The sequence below is a fragment of the Sus scrofa genome, chromosome 14 (assembly GCF_054392235.1).
Source record: "Sus scrofa isolate SSC_HxYL_T2T_F1_AM1 chromosome 14, Sscrofa_HxYL_maternal_Yorkshire_Landrace_v2.0, whole genome shotgun sequence".
NCBI lineage: Eukaryota > Metazoa > Chordata > Mammalia > Artiodactyla > Suidae > Sus > Sus scrofa.
This window is the reverse complement of record NC_139396.1, coordinates 106,689,898-106,710,890: the sequence shown is the minus strand read 5'-3', so window position 1 is coordinate 106,710,890 and position 20,993 is coordinate 106,689,898. Positions and strand designations below refer to the sequence as shown.

Genomic DNA, 20,993 nt, shown 5'->3' with positions numbered 1-20,993 from the left:
TCAACTTTTAAGCAGAATTTAGTAAGCCTATAAAAGGCCAGGGATGGTCTTTCTTTTAAAAGGCTCTCAAAGTAAAAATTGGCCTCAAGGCAAAGTTCAAATCCAGAGCAGTAAGTACGACCTCAGGGGAAAGATAAAGTCAAGGTATGGTTAAAAGACTTGTGATAAATTCATTTGAGTAATAAAAAAAAAAAAAAATGGAGAAAAAAAAAAAAAGACTCTTATTAAGACCCAGGAAAAATTCTGCTTTCTAAGAATATTAAGAGTTTTCCTTGCAAATGCTTTCAGCTGTAAATGAGAATTTCTAAGAATATTAATCACAGTTGCCCTGTCATAGGTTAAATTGTATTTTGTCCATATTTATACGTTGAAATCTTCATCCCCCAGTACTTCAGAATGTGACTTTATATGGGGATAGCCTTTTTATAAGGTAAAAATATCACTAGGAGGGTGTTCCCTTCATGGTTCCCTTCATGGTTGGTTAATGAACCCAACTAAGATCCATGAGGATGACAGGTTTGATCCCTGGCCTCACTCATGGGTTAAAGATCTGGTGTTGCCATGAGCTGTGGTGTAGGTTGCAGATGTGGCTTGGATCCCAAGTTGCTGTGGCTGTGGTATAGGCCGGCAGCTGTAGTTCCGATTAGGCCCCAAGCCTGGGAACTTCCATATGCCATGGGTGCGGCCCTAAAAAGCAACAAAAAATAAATCCACTAGGGTAGGCCCCAATCCATTATGATTCTTATCCTTATAAAAGGGGAATTTTGGAGACAGACTCACATACAGAGAGATAGCACATGAACGTCAAGGCTGAGGTTAAGATGATGCTTTTACAAACCGAAGAACACAGCTGATGGCCAGCAAACCACCAAAAGCCAGGAGAGGCATAGGAACAGATTTTTCCTCACAGACCTCAGAAGAAACCTGCCATGTCAATACCTTGTTCTTGGGCTTTTGGCCTCAAGGACTGTGGACAAGAAATGTCTGTTGTTTAAGCCTCTCAGTCTGTGGTACTTTGTGACAGCAGCCCTTTGCAAATTAATACAGTCCCTCATCAGCCTCCCATGGTTCCCAAAGATGGGAAAGGCTATCTGTAAGAGTTATGACTGTGGTTTTGTTTAATGGAGTAAATTACAATTTGACAAAAAGGTAGCCAGCACATTTTTTTTTTTAATGATTTAGACTGAATAGGACAGAGACAGATAAAAATGAAGAGAGACTTTCAATCAACTAGGAGCAGGTAATAAGCTGGGTCTCATACTCAGCTGAAAATACCAGCTGTTTCTTATCAAAAATCATGGATATGGCCAGGGAGGAGACCAAAGCCATAGAGATTCACTCCCAGGGAAAAGGACTGGGCCCTAAGAGGTGCCCAGATGTGCCCGCTGGGTTTTAGAATTATTATGAATCAGTAACTGCCAAGTGCCTTCCATTCCCCCACCTTTGGAATATAGGCATCTATTATGACTATGCTTTCTCTGTCACCCATTGTATGTCTTGACATGTGAAGGATAGAGAACATGTCAGTTTGTTATACCAAGAGGAAGCATATTCAAAAAACTACGTTCGAGCAATTTCATGTACTTGGGCCTGATTTAGATGGTGAGATCCTGAACTCCCAGCCAGTGTCAGCATGTGTGAGACTCTAGGGCTCTTGAAAGGGGGTAAGTATATTTTGTATATTGCAGGTATATAAGTAATCTGTGGCCAGATATGGACTGAGGTAGACAAGCACTGGCTACACATCCTTTCAGACACATTGCCGTTGAGACACGAGGTCTTTTCCCCTTCCCCTTGAATCCATTAAGCTTACAACTGTTTTGGCTGTAGGAGCATGATGGAAATTACATGATATCAATTGGTAGGTGAAATCCTAAATTGGCCTCTAAGATTACATCTCCTTGTATGTGCACCATATATATTCCCCTTCCTTTAAGTGAGAGCAAGACTGTCATTATGGTGGGATATCACTGTTACAGACTGAACAGACAGAGTTTTGCAGATGCAACTAATATGCTAAGTACACTGATTTTGAGTTAATTAAAAGGAACATTTCCCTGGGTGAGCCTTAACTAATCAGAAAAGTCTTAAAAGGAACATACCTTTCCTGAAGGAAGAGATTGACAACATTAGAGGACTTCCATTGCTGGTGTTGAATTTGCAAAGAGCTATGTTGTGAGGGGGGCCTCTGGCATGGAATATACGACACAGGATCATGAGTTTCTAGGAGCTGAGAAAACACCTAGATGGGAAGCAACAAGAGAATAGGAACCTTGGTCCTACAACCACAAAAATAAAACTTCTGTCAAAATCCTGAAAGAACTTAGGAGAAGACCCTGAATCTCAAATGAGACCACAGCTTGGCCAATACCTTAATTTCAACCTTGTAAGACCCTAAGCAGAGAATCTGTCAGGCTGGGACTGGACTTATGACCTCTATGTCCATGAAATAATAAACTTGTGGTATTTTATTACACAGTGATAGAAAACTAATATTTTTTTAAATATCAAAATCAGTAGTTGCTATAACAAATAGCAAAAATATACTATAGCTTTTCAATTGGGATATAGGTAGAAACTGGAAGAATATTGAGGTGAAATTCTAAAATGCCTTGAACAGACACTTACTAGAAATACAGATACCTAGGATGTTGCCAGTAAGGTCTCAGAAGGAGATAAGGAATGTATTACTGTAAACTGAAGGAGGAGACCTTTGTTATGTAGCACCAGAAAGCTTAGCAGAATTGTTTCTGCAGTTATGTTGACAGCAGAAGTTATTGATGAACATAAGTATATTCATCACTGAATATATGAGAAGATTTCTAAATATATTTTGGAAGTTTCTGCCTAGTTTCTCCTTGCTGTTTATAGTAAAATGTGAGAGCCATAAGTTTAAGGAAAAATTGTTAAACAATAAAGAAGCAGGACTTAATGATTTTGAAAATTCTCAGCCTCTTTTTTTTTTTTTTTTTTTTTTGGCTGGTCAGGGATGCACCCCTCAGCGTATGGAGGTTCCCAGGTTAGGGGTTGAATTGGAGCTGTAGCCGCCGGCCAATGCCACAGCCACAGCAATGTCAAATCCGAGCCTCGTCTGCAAACTACATACACCACAGCTCAAAGAAATGCCAGATCCTTAACCCACTGAGCGAGGCCAGGGATCAAACCCACATCATCATGGATGCTAGTCAGATACATTACTGCTAGGCCACGACAGGCACTCCATTAGCCTCTCTTGAAAACAGAGACACTCAAAAAATTACTGCCAATAGTGTGACGTAAAGAAAAGGCCTCGTGTCCTTTGTTCTTTTACGTGATGGTCAGTCAGGTGTGGGTACAGGAGGAGACACAGGAGAGGCTCAGGAAAACAAAGGTTTATAATCTTTACAGGTCCTTGAGAGGGGAGTCTTCATATGCCATACAGGCTTGCAGGGAAGCACCACGTTTTGGTCAGCAGGTCAAGGTGAGGAGCAAGAGAAAAGTTTAGACCAGTGCTTTTATTGGCATTTCTGTAAGAGAGGTGAGGCAGGACAGAGCAAACATCTTGAGAGTGGCTAGTTTGAATAATTCCAGTAGAATTTGGGCTATATATGTGGTCTCTAGTTGCCTGGTACCTGGCCTTTGGATGATTAGGCAAGGGAATATTGTTTTGTGGGGTGTGGATTGGTAAATTTGCATATCAAATCCAGGTTCCTAGCTGAGCCCTTTGCTGTCTCTAAGAGCTGACTAATCTGAGAGGGGAAGTATCCCCAGCTAGAAAGACTTTTAAAATGTCAAAACAGGTTGTCAGTTATTTTGATGGATTGGAAATTTGGGGTTAATAGATGCAAACTATTGCCTTTAGAATGGATAAGCAATGAGATCCTGCTGTAAAGCACTGGGAACTATATCTAGTCACTTGTGATAGAGCATGATAATGTGAGAAAAAAGAATGTATATATGTATGACTGGGTCACCTTGCTGTGCAGTAGAAAATTGACAGAACCCTGTAAACCAGCTATAATGGAAAAAAAATAAAAATCAATATAAAAAAAGTCAAAACATCCAAAGACACAGAACGTGAAATATATAAACAATACACTGAATGCATGACTCTGCAACCTTCTGCTAAAGCCTCCAAAAGATTTGAGGGTATGGCTTTTGCGCAATGGAGTGAAACCTAGTAAAATCTGTGTAGGACCCCTAATGTTCTTGACAATTTTTTTTTTTTTTTCCAGTAGAAATAGCATTAGCTTGGACTGAAAGGCACAGGGAGAAATTGAAGTGGAAGTCTTTCAGGCCACCAAAATTCTATTGTCTGGCAGTTAAGTAGGCTGATAACACTATTCAACTTCAAATACTTACTACTTTCCAAGAAAAAGGAAGGAGCACTGGGAGTATAAACAATAGCACAGAGGGCAGAGCCTAGAGACCCAAAGGATAGTTCCTAATCTTTGAAATTGAGTCGAGAAAAATCTCACTATTTGCCTGTTCTATTGCAGAACTTCCAGGAACTTCTTAGTTTTTCCCCCTCTTTGAACTAGAATATCTATAACTGTTACCTATATTCATCTTGCCATCATGTATTGGGCAAGATATTTTGTCTCTTTAGTTTCACAGGTCTACCGAGGGAGGAAAATCTTGCTTCAGAAACTGAATTTAATAGATTATACTCCAGAGTTTCATCTTTACCTGATTTAGATGATTTGGATCATGAGCTCTTAGACTTTAAGCTGACACTATTATGGTATGAGACCCTTGAGAACCTTTGGAGAGGTCAATGTAGTTTTCATTCTGGAACGATAGAAGTCTTTGGGGACCTTGGAAGGACTGTATTAAGCAAATTTCCAAGGTAGTCCCAAGATTTCTGTTCTTCAGTGTACATGCTCTGTGTAATCTCTTGAGTGTGATTAGTACTTATGAATATGATAGGATGTTTGCTATACAGTGATAGAAAACTGATGACAACTAGATCCTAGCCTGGTTTTTAAGAGGACTAGCCACTTTCGATTTGGTCTCTTAAAGCCAGGTAAGAGAGGATCTCTTCAAGTTATGTAAGAGCCACCATGTCTTACCCCACTGGAAAGACAAGACGGAAAATGTCCTGAGACCACATGGAAAAGGGGAAGCCCAGCCCTCCCTTTGCCCTACCAGTGCTCCAGGGATATAGGCAAAGCCCTCAGGTCAGTCCAGCTTTCAGTTGAACATTACCAAATGAACCATGTCAATGCTACATGAGGCAGAGGAATTGGGTCAGTCAAGTCCTGCCAGAATTCCTATCCCAAACATTATGAGAAAAAGTAAAACATTTGTTGATAAAATTGAGACAAGTTTGCCATGTACGATGGATATCTTGAAGAGTGGCTATTTGTAGAAATTTGAATGAGGCATGGTCATAAGGGATCAAGCCATAGCCCAGTGAATGGCAGACTCATAAACCCCTCTGCTAAAGAGATAAGGGGTGAAAGGTTTAGTATAACCCTGCAGTGAGTGGTGGTTTACAGGAGGCTGCCTTTAAAGAAATACAGATTTGGGGTTGAAGAATGCAATCAGTCCAAGGGGAAATCCATGAGAATCAACCCCCTGACCCTATGCCTCCTCTGATCTCTTGCTTCTAATTGGCCAAACTCTAGAAAGCACAGATTAGAACGGTCCCCTTGCAGTTTATAGGAGTCAGCCTTCTAGGGCAGAAAGTATGGTGGATATGAATGAATAGTGGATCCAGTAGAGCATAGGGAAGATATCCAGCCCAGCTGTAAATCCTGCTGTGATGGAGGGAGACACAAGATGTGTAGACACTAAAGGTTCATTATTTCATCTCAGGGATTGGGAATTCAGTTGACTTTCTTGAGCAGTTGTGGCTTGAAAGGTTGATAAGAGTTCTGTATCAGCAAAGAGTTAAGGAGGAGCCAATTTTTAAAAGGGAACAGCAGGAAATCACATGGAAAAAAAGAGATAACCATATTTTATTGTAGTTCTGGGTAATTAGAGCAAAGCAATTAGCAATAGCATTTACCACAATGTGCCATTACTATTTTTGTTTATTGCTAAACTACTTATTGATGAAATAGGTTGTGTCAGTTTTTCAATGATCTACCACATCCCATCTGTCATGTAATTGGTATTTTCAGAGCTTTAGCTTCGGCAAATGGAATCATTTGGGGACACTCTTGTGTGCTAATCTTCACACATTTATTTTACCTTCTTCCCATTTATAAATGGTTTATTTGTAAATCAACATCTTTAAAAAGGAAAGCAAAAAACACAGCAGGATTCCATGGGACACAAAATTGATACTGTGATAAGAGATCCAGGAAGGAATAGGGGAACAATTTGTTAATTTGCACCTTTCCAGCTGAACAGCACTTGTTATGGGGTTTTTGTTGGGCCTCTTTCACAGTATTCATGAGATGCCCACCTCACTGAGCCAGATGACAGGTCCATTGTCACAACTGCTAAACCCATGAAGCAAAACAGATATTACATCTGTAAAATGAATGCGGCAATCACAAATTAATTAGATTTCCTTTCAAAAGATGAAAGGGAAGAATGTGTGTGTGTGTGTATATATATATATATATTTTGTACTAGGCTACTGACGTGGCAGGAACACAACAGGAAATATCTAGTTTCTTGAGCCAAATGTATGAAGAAGTAGATATGCATTTGTAAATATTTCACTTTACTTGTAGCTCTCAATAAAAGCCATAAAGGTTTTACATTCCGCCAGATTTAATAAACACTTCTGTCCAGTGTTTGTGTGCAGATGAAAAAAGGCAGTAACTTGCCTATCTGCTTAGGGGCTATTTTCTGTCATTGTCTTTCAGCTGCTGTGCTTCAGCATTGGCAAGAAGCCAAATGTTCAGCATACATTTATTTATAGGACAAAACAGTTGCAAAAGGCCCAGCCAGTTGATATAATGATGGTGATTGCTCCCTTACAGAAGCAAACTAAGGTTGTTGTAGGGTTTTTGGTGGATGACTTTAGTTGAGAGCATTGAAAAATTCCTGTATAATGACCATGGAAATCTTTTTTAAATTCATTTTTTAAATGCATTTCTTCACATTTAAATGTTCCTCATTGTGAAGGAGGTCCTGGACCTACTTCCAAAGTATGTACATGTAAGCTTTCCCACACCAACAGGCAAATCTCCAGTGCTAGCCATTCTGACACCTTCTACCCAGAAATAGAATGAGATTCCATAGGTAAAGGTCTCAGGTCCCCAAGCCCATCCTTTATTTCAGATACCAGTCATAAGGCCAGTTGCTACCCCTACTTCTGACCGACTCAGTACAAATTAGAGGTTCTCATGACCCTCTCCTCGGTTTCAATTGATTTTCCAGAACAGGTCACAGAACTCAGAAAACCCCACTTACTCACTAGATTACCATTATATTAAAGGACATGAATCAACATTGGATAAACGGATGCACAGGGCAAAGTTCTGTCCTCCTGGCTCAAGGAAGTGTTATGGTTCCTCAATGGACCCTCAAGGAAAAAGGACTAAAAACCTGTACTTTGGGGGTTGTTATGAAAGCTTCATAACATAGTTATGATTGAAAAAATCATTACTCAATGGTGATTAATTCATTCTCCAGTCCCTACCTTCTCCCCAAAATCAGAGGGTAGGACTGAAATTTCCAGCCCTCTTATCACATGGTTGGTTCTCTTGGCAACCAGCCCCCTTCCTTGGCAACCAGAAGGTGAAACGTCACCTTCTCTGAAATATTTTCATGCACTGAGGACAAGATACCAAATATTATCCCACTGCTCTTATCCCCTAGGAAGTTCCAAAGGTGTGGGAGCTGTGATGATGATTGATGATGAAGTCGAATGACCAAAATAAATATATTTTTCCTATAAATCACATCATACTTTTCTACTCTGACATTGAGAATATTCTTTAAACTCATACTGTTATTATTGGAAAGAATGTCATACTTGCATCCCTCCCACCACTCTGAGGAAAAGAGCAATGTTGTATTTTATGTTAATTTTGAATGACACAAACAATAAAGAATCTATCTTCTGGCAAATGAATTCAACCATAGAGTATATATAATGTACAAAATGCAAATTATCTTCACACACTTCCCCACACATTATCCTTCACCTTTCTCCTGAGATAGCCACCATCAGTTAGGGACATATGTGAACAGTCCTGAAAGCTTGCACCTTTCTCCTTACGTGTTTATTTAGCTCAGTGGGTCTTGGCCAGTCCCAGGTGAAATGGGGGTTAATATAAATCAATAGGCTCCATAAATTTCCCTTTTGTAGCAAGACCAGTTATTCCACTGGGGAGCTTTTTATTGTAACCTATTGTGGGACTAGATATTCCATGCAAATACCTTACAAATTTGTAGAGAGATTTGAGTATAATTTTTTTCTCCTAGACCCTTTTTTGTGGTGCATTGATGCTAGGACTAAACATACCTTTCTGAGGGATTCTCTGCCTATTAGATTTCCCCAGTAAACTACATGCATTTAAATTGTGTGCCACTCAGTGTGCACGTGTTTCCATGAAGCATGTAATTTTAAAAACATTTTCCACACCACTTAAATATACATATCTATATTTATATCTAAACATAAAATATAAAATACACATATACATAATTCTATATTATTATGGTATTATTTCTTATATACATAGACTTAATATGCTATGACTTATGTTCTTACCAGCTATGTATTGGAGTATCCTATATTTACATCAACTAGCACTGTGATTATTTTATATTTTTTTTCCAATCTGATGAGAAAAATAATCATACACATCCTTTATTTTGCATTTTACTGGTTGCTAATGAAGTTGACCAAACAGCCTCCAGGACATAATAATTTTTTCTATGAAATTTCTTTCTTCTGCATTGATCATTTCTAAACAAGGCTTATTATCAGTGGAAATTATAAGGCTCACAAGTTTTCCCAAGGGGGTTTCTGAAACATTCTTTCCCATTGAGTTCACCTACCAATGTTGTCATCCTTTTATGTCAGCAGATAAGTTACACTATTAGGTGTTTAATATTATTCATATATATATATATCCATTCCTATGCCAGTGCAGACATGTCCAAATTACTCCAGTTCCTAATGTAGTTTTACAATAGTAGTACTTGTTTGACCTCATTGTTCTTCTTGATTATTATAGCACCTACAGCGTTTAATACATGTTTTTAACCATCCCAGTTTTTAAAAAAAATTTTGTTGACATTTTAATTGAGATTAAAATATTTTTCACAACACTGGGATGTTTTTCTCTATTAAGGCTTTACATAGTTCTTATTAATTTACTCTTGTCTATATTAAAATTTTATTTTAGTTATAATTTTTTTGTTTTATATTTTCTTTTTTTTTTTTTTTTGCTATTTCTTTGGGCCGCTTCTGTGGCATATGGAGGTTCCCAGGCTAGGGGTCGAATCGGAGCTGTAGCCGCCGGCCTACGCCAGAGCCACAGCAACGCGGGATCCGAGCCGCGTCTGCAACCTACACTACAGCTCACTGAGCAAGGGCAGGGACCGAACCCGCAACCTCATGGTTCCTAGTCGGATTCGTTAACCACTGCGCCACGACGAGAACTCCTCTTTTATATTTTCAAATGCCAGTATACATTTGTGTGTGTGTGTGCGTGTGTACTTATCTCATGTCTAGACATCTCATTGTAACTACTTGAATTTTATAAAGGTGATAACTTCCTCTTCAAATAATGGAAAACTTCCTAACTTTTTGATATTTATTATTTATTTTCCTCTTTTTTTCTTATTATATTTGTGTGGGTATCTAATACTAAAATAGTGGTGGTAATAGCCTTCATCCTTTCTTTTCCCCCATTTTAATATAAAATTTTCATAAAAATTAAATGAAACATTTTTGCAAGACACAATTTTTCAAACCTCTGGCAAAAAGGTATAGTGTAGGAGGGTTCCTCTATTCTGTGTTCAGGCAATACTTTGTATTCTCCAGCTTTCCAATTATTTTTCAGCTGATGAATATAAAATATTATTACATATTTCAATTGGTCATAGACCTAAATGTAAAACACAAAACTATAAAAGTTCTTAAAGGAAACATGGGGAAAAAATCTGAATGTCTTTGGATGTAACAATGAGATTTTAGATAAAACATCAATAGCACCTTCCAGAAAATTTTTTTAGAAATAAGTAATTTAGGAGTTCCCATCGTGGCTCAGTTGTTAATGAATCCGACTAGGAACCATAAGGTTGTGGGCTCGATCCCTGGCCTTGCTCATTCGGTTAGGGATCTGGCATTGCCATGAGCTGTGGTGTAGGTTATGAATGCCGCTCAGATCTGGCATTGCTGTGGCTCTGGAGTAGGCTGGCAGCTACAGCTCTGATTAGACCCCTAGCCTGGGAACCTCCATATGCCACAGGAGCGGCCCTAGAAAAGGCAAAAAGACAAAAAAAAAAAAAAAAAAAAAAAAGAAATAAGTAATTTAGACTTCATAAAAGTTAAAAAATTCATCCCTATGAAAAACACAATTAAGAGAATGAAGAGATAAGGCAGAGAGCAGGAGAAAATTATATGTAGAATATGTATCTGTGTAAGGGCTTGTATCCAAAATATATAAAGAACTCTTAAAAATCAATAATAAGAAAACAGCAACTTCATTTCAAATGCACAAATGACTCAAACATAGTCTTCACCAAAGAAGATACTTACATAGGCGTAAAAGATTACTAAATTCCAAAAACATGACATCAGTTGCTGGAAGAGTTTAGGCGCAGTAGGAACTATCATTTAATGATAGTGGGAAGCTATTTTGGAAGATAGTGAACAGCTTCTCATGAAGCTACATATTGTTTTACCACATGATCTGGTGATTTTATTCCTAGGAATTTACTCAACTGATTTGAAAATGTGAAGAAACTTGAATGCAAATAGCACCATCATTCATGATCACCAGAAACTGGATGCATACGATATGACCTTCAATAGGTGAGTGAATAAGCAAACTAGTATAATAACCTAAGGCAAATGTTATTCATTTTATTTGCAAGCTAACAGGACGGGCTGCCACATTTTCAGGGATACTAGCAGAAGAGACAAAGGACTTCATTGGTCCTGACACAGCAGTCAACAGGAGTTTCATATTCTCACTGGTTCCCAGTGGGGACAATGTAGAGTTGCTCAGGTGATATAATATATAACGGGCACACATGCCCATATACTATGATAATTATTAGGGACTTATGACAAGAGGGTTAATTTTACAATTAAATCAAATACCATCAAATATTTTGATAATATTTTTCTTATATTTGTATCTTCCTTCTTCATCCATGGTATACACTTAAAAATGAAATTTTTTATTATACTATATGAAGAACAAATTTGATAGTATTCTAGCTACGTCATGAATGAAAGAGTTTATACTTAAAATTAAATCATATTTCTATTTATGGAGGTACTGGTGACAAGATATCCAGAGAGATATTCCCAGTAAAGCACATAAACATTCAGTATAAAGTTAAAAAGGAATACCTGTATCAATATGTATTTCTGTTCCCATTTGACGTTTAGAACTCTATATCTGTAGGTAGAAATTCCTCATGGCGAGGAAGCAAGTTTGAATCTGAAGCAGTGAATAACTCTGTTGACATAGGCTAATCAATGAAAGGTAAAGCCAAGTTTTAACATGTACCGGAGGACAGCAGACAAATGTGTTAGGTCTATACAGAATGGCATTTTAAATTGGAGGTTTTCCACTAGAGTGAAATGCTTGAATACACCTGCTTCATTCAAAGCTTTTGGTAAATGAAGAGAGAAGAGCCAGAAATGTGGTCACCCAAGGTACATGAGCAAAAATAAATAAAATAAAGCCAAAATAAATGCTGTGTGGAAGGATAGGCTTTAGACCCAGGTCTTTGAATTTCAATCAGAAAAATGCCAATGGGAATTGAGCTCAAAGTTTTAAAATATTCCAAGACCCATGAAGAAACATGTCACCGTGAGCAAGAGTCAGCAAAAAAAAAAAAAAAAGAAAAGAAAGAAAGAAAAGCTGCTGAAGTGGGCCTGCAAAATCCAAAGCATTGGGCTTATCAGATATCAAATATAAAACAATGATATTTAATATATCAATAGAGGAATTATCTTAGTCCATTCAAGCTGATGTAACGAAATACCTCACACTGGGTGGCTTTAAAGTAATAGAAATTTATTTCTCACAAGTCTGGGGGCTGGAAGTCCAAAATCAAGTGCCAGCCTAGACAGCTTCTGGTGAAGCCCCTCTTCTGAGTTGCATACTGCTTTTATGTGGTAGGAGGGGCTAGGCAGCTCTGTGAGATCTCTTTACAGGGTACTAATCCCATTCCACCCTCATAATTTAAGCATTTGCCAAAGGCCCCACCTCCCAATTTTGCTTTTTTTTCTTTGTAGAGCCACACCTGAGACATATGGAAGTTCCCTGGCTAGGGGTCAAATTGCAGCAGCTGGCCTACGCCACAGCCACAGCAAGGCCAGGAGGAAACGAACCCACATCCTCATGGATCCTAGTTGGGTTTGTTTCCACTGAGTCACAATGGGAACTCCCTCCACATATGAATTTTGAGGAGACAAAACATTCAAACCATAGTAGGTAAAAAAGGACGGAGTTGGAAATATGACTAGTAAACAAGATACTATTAATTTTGAAAGGGTCCGTTTATTAACAAAATATATACTTTCTTGGAATAAAAAATATTAAAGTTGTAATGATAGACTCCATGAATATTTTGCAGCAGATTAGACGGAGAAATTAAAAAATCAGATAACTGGAGAAATTATCCAGAATGCAACAAAGAGGAAACTTATGAATGTGATGTAGAAATTAGGGTATATAAATGGGAGGACAGCAAAGTCAAACTTAGTTCTAATGGATTTTCATAAAGAGAAAAGAGAATTGAGGCTATATATGTGACTTTTTGAAAATGATTAAAAATTTTCTTTATTGAAAGTCACCAATTCAGAATCCCAGTGAGTACTAAGCAGAATTAATGAAAATAAGTTCATAAAAGTAAGTAAATGGATATATTATAATGAAACTGTAGAACTTTCAAGAAAAAGTTGTCAAAGCAATCACAGGGTAATTATTCTCCTACAGGTGCACCTAACTTCTAAATAGCCAAATAAAAAGGGATTATTAACTTGAAAAATACTATGAAATACTTCTATTTTGTTTTGTTTGTTCATTTGTTTTTTTAGATTCTTCCCTGAAGTGAAATCATATAATATTTGTTTCCCTGATTTATTTCACTTAGCAGAATATCATCCAGGTCCATCCGTGTTACTGCAAATAGCAAGATTTCATTATTTTTTTTTAAATGGCTAACATTCCATTGTGTGTGCATGTATCACATCTTCTTTATCCATTTATCCATGGAAATTCATATTCAGAGAATAAACTGCAGGTTGCCAGAGGGGTGAAAGGTGGAGGAATGAATGGAATAGGTGGAGAGGATTAAGAGGTACAAACTTCCATCTATAAAATATAGTATAGTATGTACTGTACATACATCACAGTATGTAATGTACAGTGTACACATCGGGAATGTAGTTAATAATATTGCAACAACTGTGTATAGTAATGGATGGTAACTGGATTTATTGTGATGGTTCTTTAATAATGTATAAGATATCAAATCATGGAGGTGCCACTGTGGCTCAGTGGTAACGAACCCAACTGGTATCCATGAGAATGTAAGTTCAATCCTTGGGCTTGCTCAGTGGGTTAAGGATCCGGTGTTGCTGTGAGCTGTGGTGTAGGTCATAGATGTCACTTGGATCTAGCATTGCTATGGTGCATGCTGTGGCTCTGATTCAATCTCTAGTCTGAGAACTTCTATATACCACAGGTGCAGCTCTAAAAAGCCAAAAAACAAACAAAAAACCCGACGAATCTCTGTGTTGAACACTTGAAACTAATATAATAGTGTTAATTATAACTTAGTTAAAAAATTAAAGATTTCCTGCTGTGGTACAGTGGGTTAAGGACCTGACTGCAATAGCTTGGGTTGCTGCAGAGGTGTGGGTTTGATCCCCAACCTGGTGCAGTGGGTTAAGGATCCAACATTGCTACAGCTGTGATGTAGGTTGTAGGTCACAGCTACAGCTTGGATTCAATCTCTGGCCCTTGAACTTCCATATGCAATGGGTGTGGCCAAAAAAATTAATTTATTTAATGGGAATAAAAGAGAAGGTTCTAAGAGAAGCAAAGTTACTTTTTGGAGCTTTGGGATTCTTTTGTGTATCTATGCATAAAAGCAGATTGCTAGATTACAAATAACAGAGGCACATACACTCTATCCAAAGCAAAAAATGTGTATTTATTGTAAGAATACTAGGCATTTTATGGAACTCTAGAACCAGCATTTACAATAGGCTCCAAAGGAACTAGAGTCAGGAACTGAAAATAGGGAAGGAACATACAAATAGTAGCTTCTCTTTTTCTCTCATCCTCTCTTTCTCTGCTCTGCATGTCTATGAATGATCACAAATGCTCTTGTGAGTACTGACTTTGAGTTTACAAATAAATTTTAGAAAATAGATGAATTTGCAAATACGGAATCCATAGGTAATGAGAATTGAGTATATAATTCAGTCTCAGTATTTCATGTCCCATGTTGCTTAGTATATTTCTGTAAATATTGTCAAAGAGAACCATAAATACCCATTCCTATCTATGACAGTTTTTCTCTCCTGTTTATACTCTAAAATGTGAGTCATTAAATTGACCTTGTTACTGTTGTATGAACCAATATTCTGAACTCTTTCCTGCAGAAAAAAGAGAATATAACTACATATGATTCTTACATCATTATTGTCAAGTTTAGTTTAATTTGTTTGTGTTAATAATAATGACCTTAGTGATATATATGTCAGAAAAGAAATGACAATATGAAATACTGCCAATTATCTTAAACATTGTAACTACCTATTTCTTTATTACATTTATTCAGCATAGTTTCAGTTCTCATGATTTTCCTATTTTTTTTACTGACTGTATTCCCCAAACTTCAATGCATCATTTTAAAATTTAATTTCATCTTAATTATGTTGAGCAAACTGCCCTGTAATGATTTTCAAGCCCCCAAATTTGCTGTAAAATTCTGATTGACCACTGGAAAATAATGCATACTGTACTCTCCTTAACTTTTAATTGTGGTTTTGCAAAATGGAATAGTGGCACACCTAGAGTTCCTGCTATGGTACAGTGGTTAAAAATCTGACTACAGTGGTTCAGGTCACTGCAGAAGCGCAGGTTCAATCCCCAGCCGACTGTAGTGGGTGAAAGGATCTGGTGAATCGCACCTGTGGTATAGGTTGCAGCTGTGGCTCTGATTCATTCCTTGGCCCAGGAACTTCTATATGCCGTAAGTGTGGCCATGAAAAGAAAGAGTACTAGCACACAGGAGAATTCTGCCATTACAAAAATGTATATGTCACCATTCAGGTATAAATATAATATTTATTATATCAGATTTCCCCCAATTTAATTTGTTTGTACTTGTAATTAAAAAATAGTATTATAGGAGTTCCCTTGTGGAGCAGTGGGCTGAGAATCTCTCATTGTCACTGAAGTAGCTCAGGTCTGCTGTGATGCACTTTTGATACCTGGCCCAGGAACTTCCAATGCTATAGGCACAGCCAAAATATAAAATGAAATTTAAAAATACTATTGCAAAAAGTCTACAATAGACTTATATAGAAGTTGTTTCCCAAGAAGACATAATTAACATTTAAGATAACGTGAAAATATAAAATTCAAAAGAGAATAAAATGAATATAAATTAGAATAAACTACCAACAAAGAAAGCGTTTTTCAAAATCAAGTCAGTTGCATATTTTATGTCAAAACTCGAAAAACACAACTGAAGTAATTCCAATTAAAATTATTTATAAAATAAACTATCAAAATCAGTATAACAGTGTTAATCAAACTTGCTTAATCAATTGGATGAAAAGAAAGCAAAGTTATAGCTAAACAGACAATAAATGTTTTATTTATTTTTTATATGCAAAAGTTGCTAGTAATTTCATTACTCATTATATATCTATGTGTCTAAAAAAATAAAGGGATTATTTAAGAACATCGTAGTATTAAAGGAACTTAGTGTCTGATCACAAGGTAAATTTGGAAATAATTATGGTTTAATATATGTGCCAGCAATTACCAGCTAGAAAAGAAATGAAAGTAAATAAAAATAATTACAACAGACATCAGACTAACTAAATGTATTTTGAAATACACATACTGTGAAATGGGTATTACCTGGAAAAAATACACACAAATTCACTATGATAGTAAATATGAGTTATGAAAGTGGTAAAGCATAAACAATAGGTGACAGCAGAAATAGAACCCCAGTACCTGAGTTCAAATCCTGACTCTGCTTATTAACTCTGTGGCCTTAGAGAAATTGCATAGCCACTGTTACTCTCAGTTTCCTCCACTGTAAATTCCAGATATTAAAAATACCTACTGCATAGGGTTTTATCAAATTTGAAGGCAAGTAATAGCCATAACTAACCTAGGGATGGGATAGGACCATTCTGAAGAGAATTTAATGAGCTATGGGTACAATCTTCTCTAATACTTGACTCAATGCACAGGTTTCAACATGATAGTTCTGTACTTCCTGTGTTACAGTAGGATAGAGGACACTTTCAGCCACCTCTTTCCACATTCCCCTTCTCCAGCTCTTCTTCATCCCTTCACCACCACACCTTCTCCCCTGCCTTTCTTTTTCTCCCTGGAATCCCTGTGCTCCCCACATCTCTGGTGTCTGGGTGATGCACCTGGTATCTGATCGGATAGCATTTCTTAATATATTAGCAACCCCTCCTTTTCTGTTCCCCCAAATTTCAACCTGAGCCTGGTGAGTAAGACAATAACCAATTTCTTTTTGATCACATACTTATTTAAATTCTCTCTCTTTGCATACAAATTTTAACATATTTCAAGGTCAGTGTATAATCACCTCCAACATGTTATTTTAATGGCATAGTAATCTTCATTATATGAATGTGTTTATTGCTGCTTCTAACCAGTTCTCAGTTGTTGAAAAATTTGTTTGTTTCAGATTTTTCACTACTACGAACAACCATAAAACAAACAGCCTTGCAGTTAATTATACTAAAAGTTTGACCATATGCTTAACTATTTCCTTAGGATAAATTTCTAGTAATTGAATTTTTGGTTCATTGTTTATACATATTGTTAAGGCTTTTGATACTCGTAATCAAATTACCCTGCAGATAATGTATACCCATTTCAGTCCAGCAGTGACTAAATCATAGTAAAAAAGTGAAAACAGTATCTCATTGCTGTTTTAATTTACATTCCACAGGAAGGTGTGAAATTGTTTAATAACTGTACTTTGCCAAAAATGTGCCCAGTTGTCTTCATGGCATTTGTTGACTTAATCAGTTGAGATTGAAACTATAACAATCCAGCATGGTATACACATAAATTTCTTATGCACTGAATAAACACACACATGTATATACATTTCAAATCACTAGCCGAACACTTAAAAAATCAAATAGATTTCTAACTCTTAGATACTAACATTTACCATACAGAGCAGGGTCTTTCAGTGTGCTTCCAAGACTATGAACAGTTAGAGGATCAAGATAAGCATTTACAACTATAAATGTAATAAAATTCATTGAGTAATTAAAAAAATAAAAGATAAGCATTTTCTTGGGAGTTCCCAGGTGGTTCAGTGGGTTAAAGATCTGACATTGTCACTGTTGTGGCTTGGGTGTTGTTTCAATCCCTGGCTCTGGAATTTCTGCATACCACCAGTGTGGCCAGAAAAAGAAAAAAAAACAAGCATTTTTCCAACTACCCCAAAATAGAAATAGATATGTATGTATGTTTTATTCATAGCACATAAAATATGTTTCTTATTGTGAGCTGGGGTCAAAAAAAGTTTGAAGACTATTGATATGGACAGTCAGTAGTATTAAATGTGCTAATGAAGGTAGTGAGCTTTGTGTAATAGTTGGCATGCAATAGGCGCTCAGTACATTTTGTATAAGTGTTATGATCATTAAACATATGCATCTGTGTGTGGACTATAATCAAGAAAATTGAAGCCTTTTTAAATGAACGTATGCCTTCTGATATTCATGTAATAAACCTCTGCCAAGGACTACAGCACTGTCCACTTCTACAAATAGGTGATTCCTCCTGAACTTACGGCTTTACCACATATTTGGAAAAAGCTTGTTTTTATTTATGGAGCCCTGCTTTACCCTAACTAGCTTTGTGAATTTGAGCTACTTATTCCATAACATGCAACTGCTTGTGGGCAGAAAGTAAAGTTGGCAAAGCCTCTTTTGCACTATCAACCCTCCAGATGGGATACAACTATTTGCAAAAACCAAAGTAGCAGAATTCTCCTCACTTAAGTCCAAGGTTTTTATCTGTTTCTAGGAGGAAGTTCTTAGCTCAAAGAGATAAAAGAGCAAGACATTTGAGGATATTCCATATTCTTTTTTTTTTTTTTTTTTTTTTTTTTTTTTTTTGTCTTTTGTTGTTGTTGTTGCTATTTCTTGGGCCGCTCCCGCGGCATATGGAGATTCCCAGGCTAGGGGTTGAATCTGAGCTGTAGCCACCGGCCTACGCCAGAGCCACAGCAACGCGGGATCCGGGCGGCGTCTGCAACCTACACCACAGCTCACGGCAACGCCGGACCGTTAACCCACTGAGCAAGGGCAGGGACCGAACCCGCAACCTCATGGTTCCTAGTCGGATTCGTTAACCACTGCGCCACGACGGGAACTCCCATATTCTTAATTATTCTCAGATTTCAACTTGTTTTCTTTGAAAATATTGTTCTTTAAAACTACTCATTCTTAAGGTATTTAGAAAGAGTTCATTATTGGGAACACTTTGCCCTTGAAAAGGATATGTCTTCCTATTAATATTCCTAATTTATATTTCAATGAGACCATTCATTTTTCAGTGATTTGATGCTAATAATCCCTTTTGTCTAGGAACAGGCTTAAAATACATTAATCCTGCAGACTTAACTTGAGCATCCATTACATGATAAATGGATTATAAAACTTATGCTCATTAATCAAAGGCCCATGGCATGGCCAAAGCGGGGGTAGTGGTGATGGACACATTGTGAAGCACTAGAAAAGTACCTCCCTATTCCACTCACACCATCGTTTTAACCAGAAGTGTGCCACTCTATACACCAGTGATCCTCAAGAGGTCTCTGAATATAGCTTAGAAAGCCCTGCATCATGATCAGACCACTCTTTAAACCTCCATCTCCATCTCTGGCATGTTACTGTCCTTTAATCATGCTCAAGTTCTAATCCATGATTCCAAGCTTCTCAAATGTTTCTTTTCTATCCTGCTTCTGGACCCTAACCTCGGGTCTCTTCTATGTCCAGGCCTATGTCTCTGTAGATGTGAGACATGCTTCACCAGTGGTCTAAGAAATTATTTTAGACTGATACTCAAAGAGAGCCATGAATATCATTGCATCATAATACAAGAAAACTTATTTATCTTCTGATTAGATCGCTCAAATGAGAAAGTCACACTTCCATACTAACTGAATTTGTTTGTTTCCTTAACACTGAGATTGCTAATATCCTTTGTTTACTGGGAGAGGAAAGGTCTGAGGCTCAGAAATTTCTGCAGGAAGTAGTAAAAATTAGCTAAGATAAGTGCTTTGTGTCAGTGTACTTATTTTCAGAGATAATATCTGCTTATACTACATGGTTTTGATTTTCCTCCTATGGAAATGATGTGTGTCTTTTAAAACAATTTTGATTTAAATTTTAAAAATGAATCAATCAAAAATAAGTATTAAGTAAATAAAATAATTGTATATGTGTGAATATGGCAAAAACCAAGAGCTTGTTAGTCAAGCAAGTGAAGTTTTAGAAATTCTGACACAGAATATTCCTCTCCACACCATTTCTATATCCTGTTCTCATTTGAAATATCACTTTTGTCAGAAAGAATGTTTGACTCTCTCTAAAATCTGATTCTATATACTCAAATGAATATGCCAATATACTCAAATTTATCCACGTATCAATTCATGTAAAGGCAGACGTCATTCAAAAAGCCATTTGATAAATATGTGTTGTATCAGTAAGTGTAGAATTTAGATGAATTAGCACTTAGGCTGTTAAAAAGTGGAATTAGAATGATTAATTCTCTGAAACATAGACTTGAATTGTTGCTCTCTTGTTTTATTCAAGACTTAGTTTTTCCTTTAAAAAAAGTTTTCTGTTTTTTTTTTTTTTTTTAACCAAATGATAGACTTACTAGACAATGGGCATGATAGGAGCAGGCTAATACCAAACTTGACTTACTACCTGGAAGAAGATTCCCAGTAGTCTGCCAGCCTGAGAGTCCTCAAACTCAAGCTTTGGTTGAGTTGAGTCACCAGAAATCTTGTTATACTGAACACATGGTTGGGACTAAGACAGAAAATCAAGGACACAGATGACACCTGATCTTACAGTCTTTGCAGTCATTAATGATATCTTATTGACACTCCAGGCATCTTACATATCAATGAAAAGGAACCTGATCTAGGGTGGGTATGATTGCGAACAGAAACCTGTTAACCAGGGTTATGTATAGAAATGATCAGCAGGGATTTAAGAAATCTCTAATTTGTAAGGAAATGTGATGAATGCTGACAGAGTTAGTTAGCAGTTGTGTTCAGAGAATATCTATTATTGGAGAGATGACAACTTATCAGTTAATCAGTAATTGAGAATTTGATTAGCCAATCAATAATTTACTACCTTAACTGTCTATAAAATATTTCATTGTGAGATCTTAAATGAATTTTGAAATTACTCATGTTAATTAAATTTCTTTCTTAGGCTGTGCCTATGAAATCATAATATTTTTTTATTATAGCAAACTAAAAGCTATTTAAAGAGAAAGGCCACTGCACAAAGAAAAAACATGTTACATATGGTGTGCTTAATTTATGTAGTATTGTACTATATAAATCAAATTGTTATT

General features: G+C 36.8%; 1 long non-coding RNA gene across 4 annotated transcripts in view; it reads left to right on the top strand.

The window, feature by feature from the left end:
- LOC110256712 (uncharacterized) overlaps nt 1-20,993 on the top strand; it is a 451,478-nt gene that overhangs the window by 353,690 nt on the left and 76,795 nt on the right. For all 4 annotated transcript variants that reach the window (XR_014828205.1, XR_002338610.2, XR_014828204.1 and 1 more), the window contains one exon: nt 10,831-10,933. This is a non-coding gene — a long non-coding RNA (uncharacterized LOC110256712). The remainder of the gene's footprint in view (nt 1-10,830; nt 10,934-20,993) is intronic.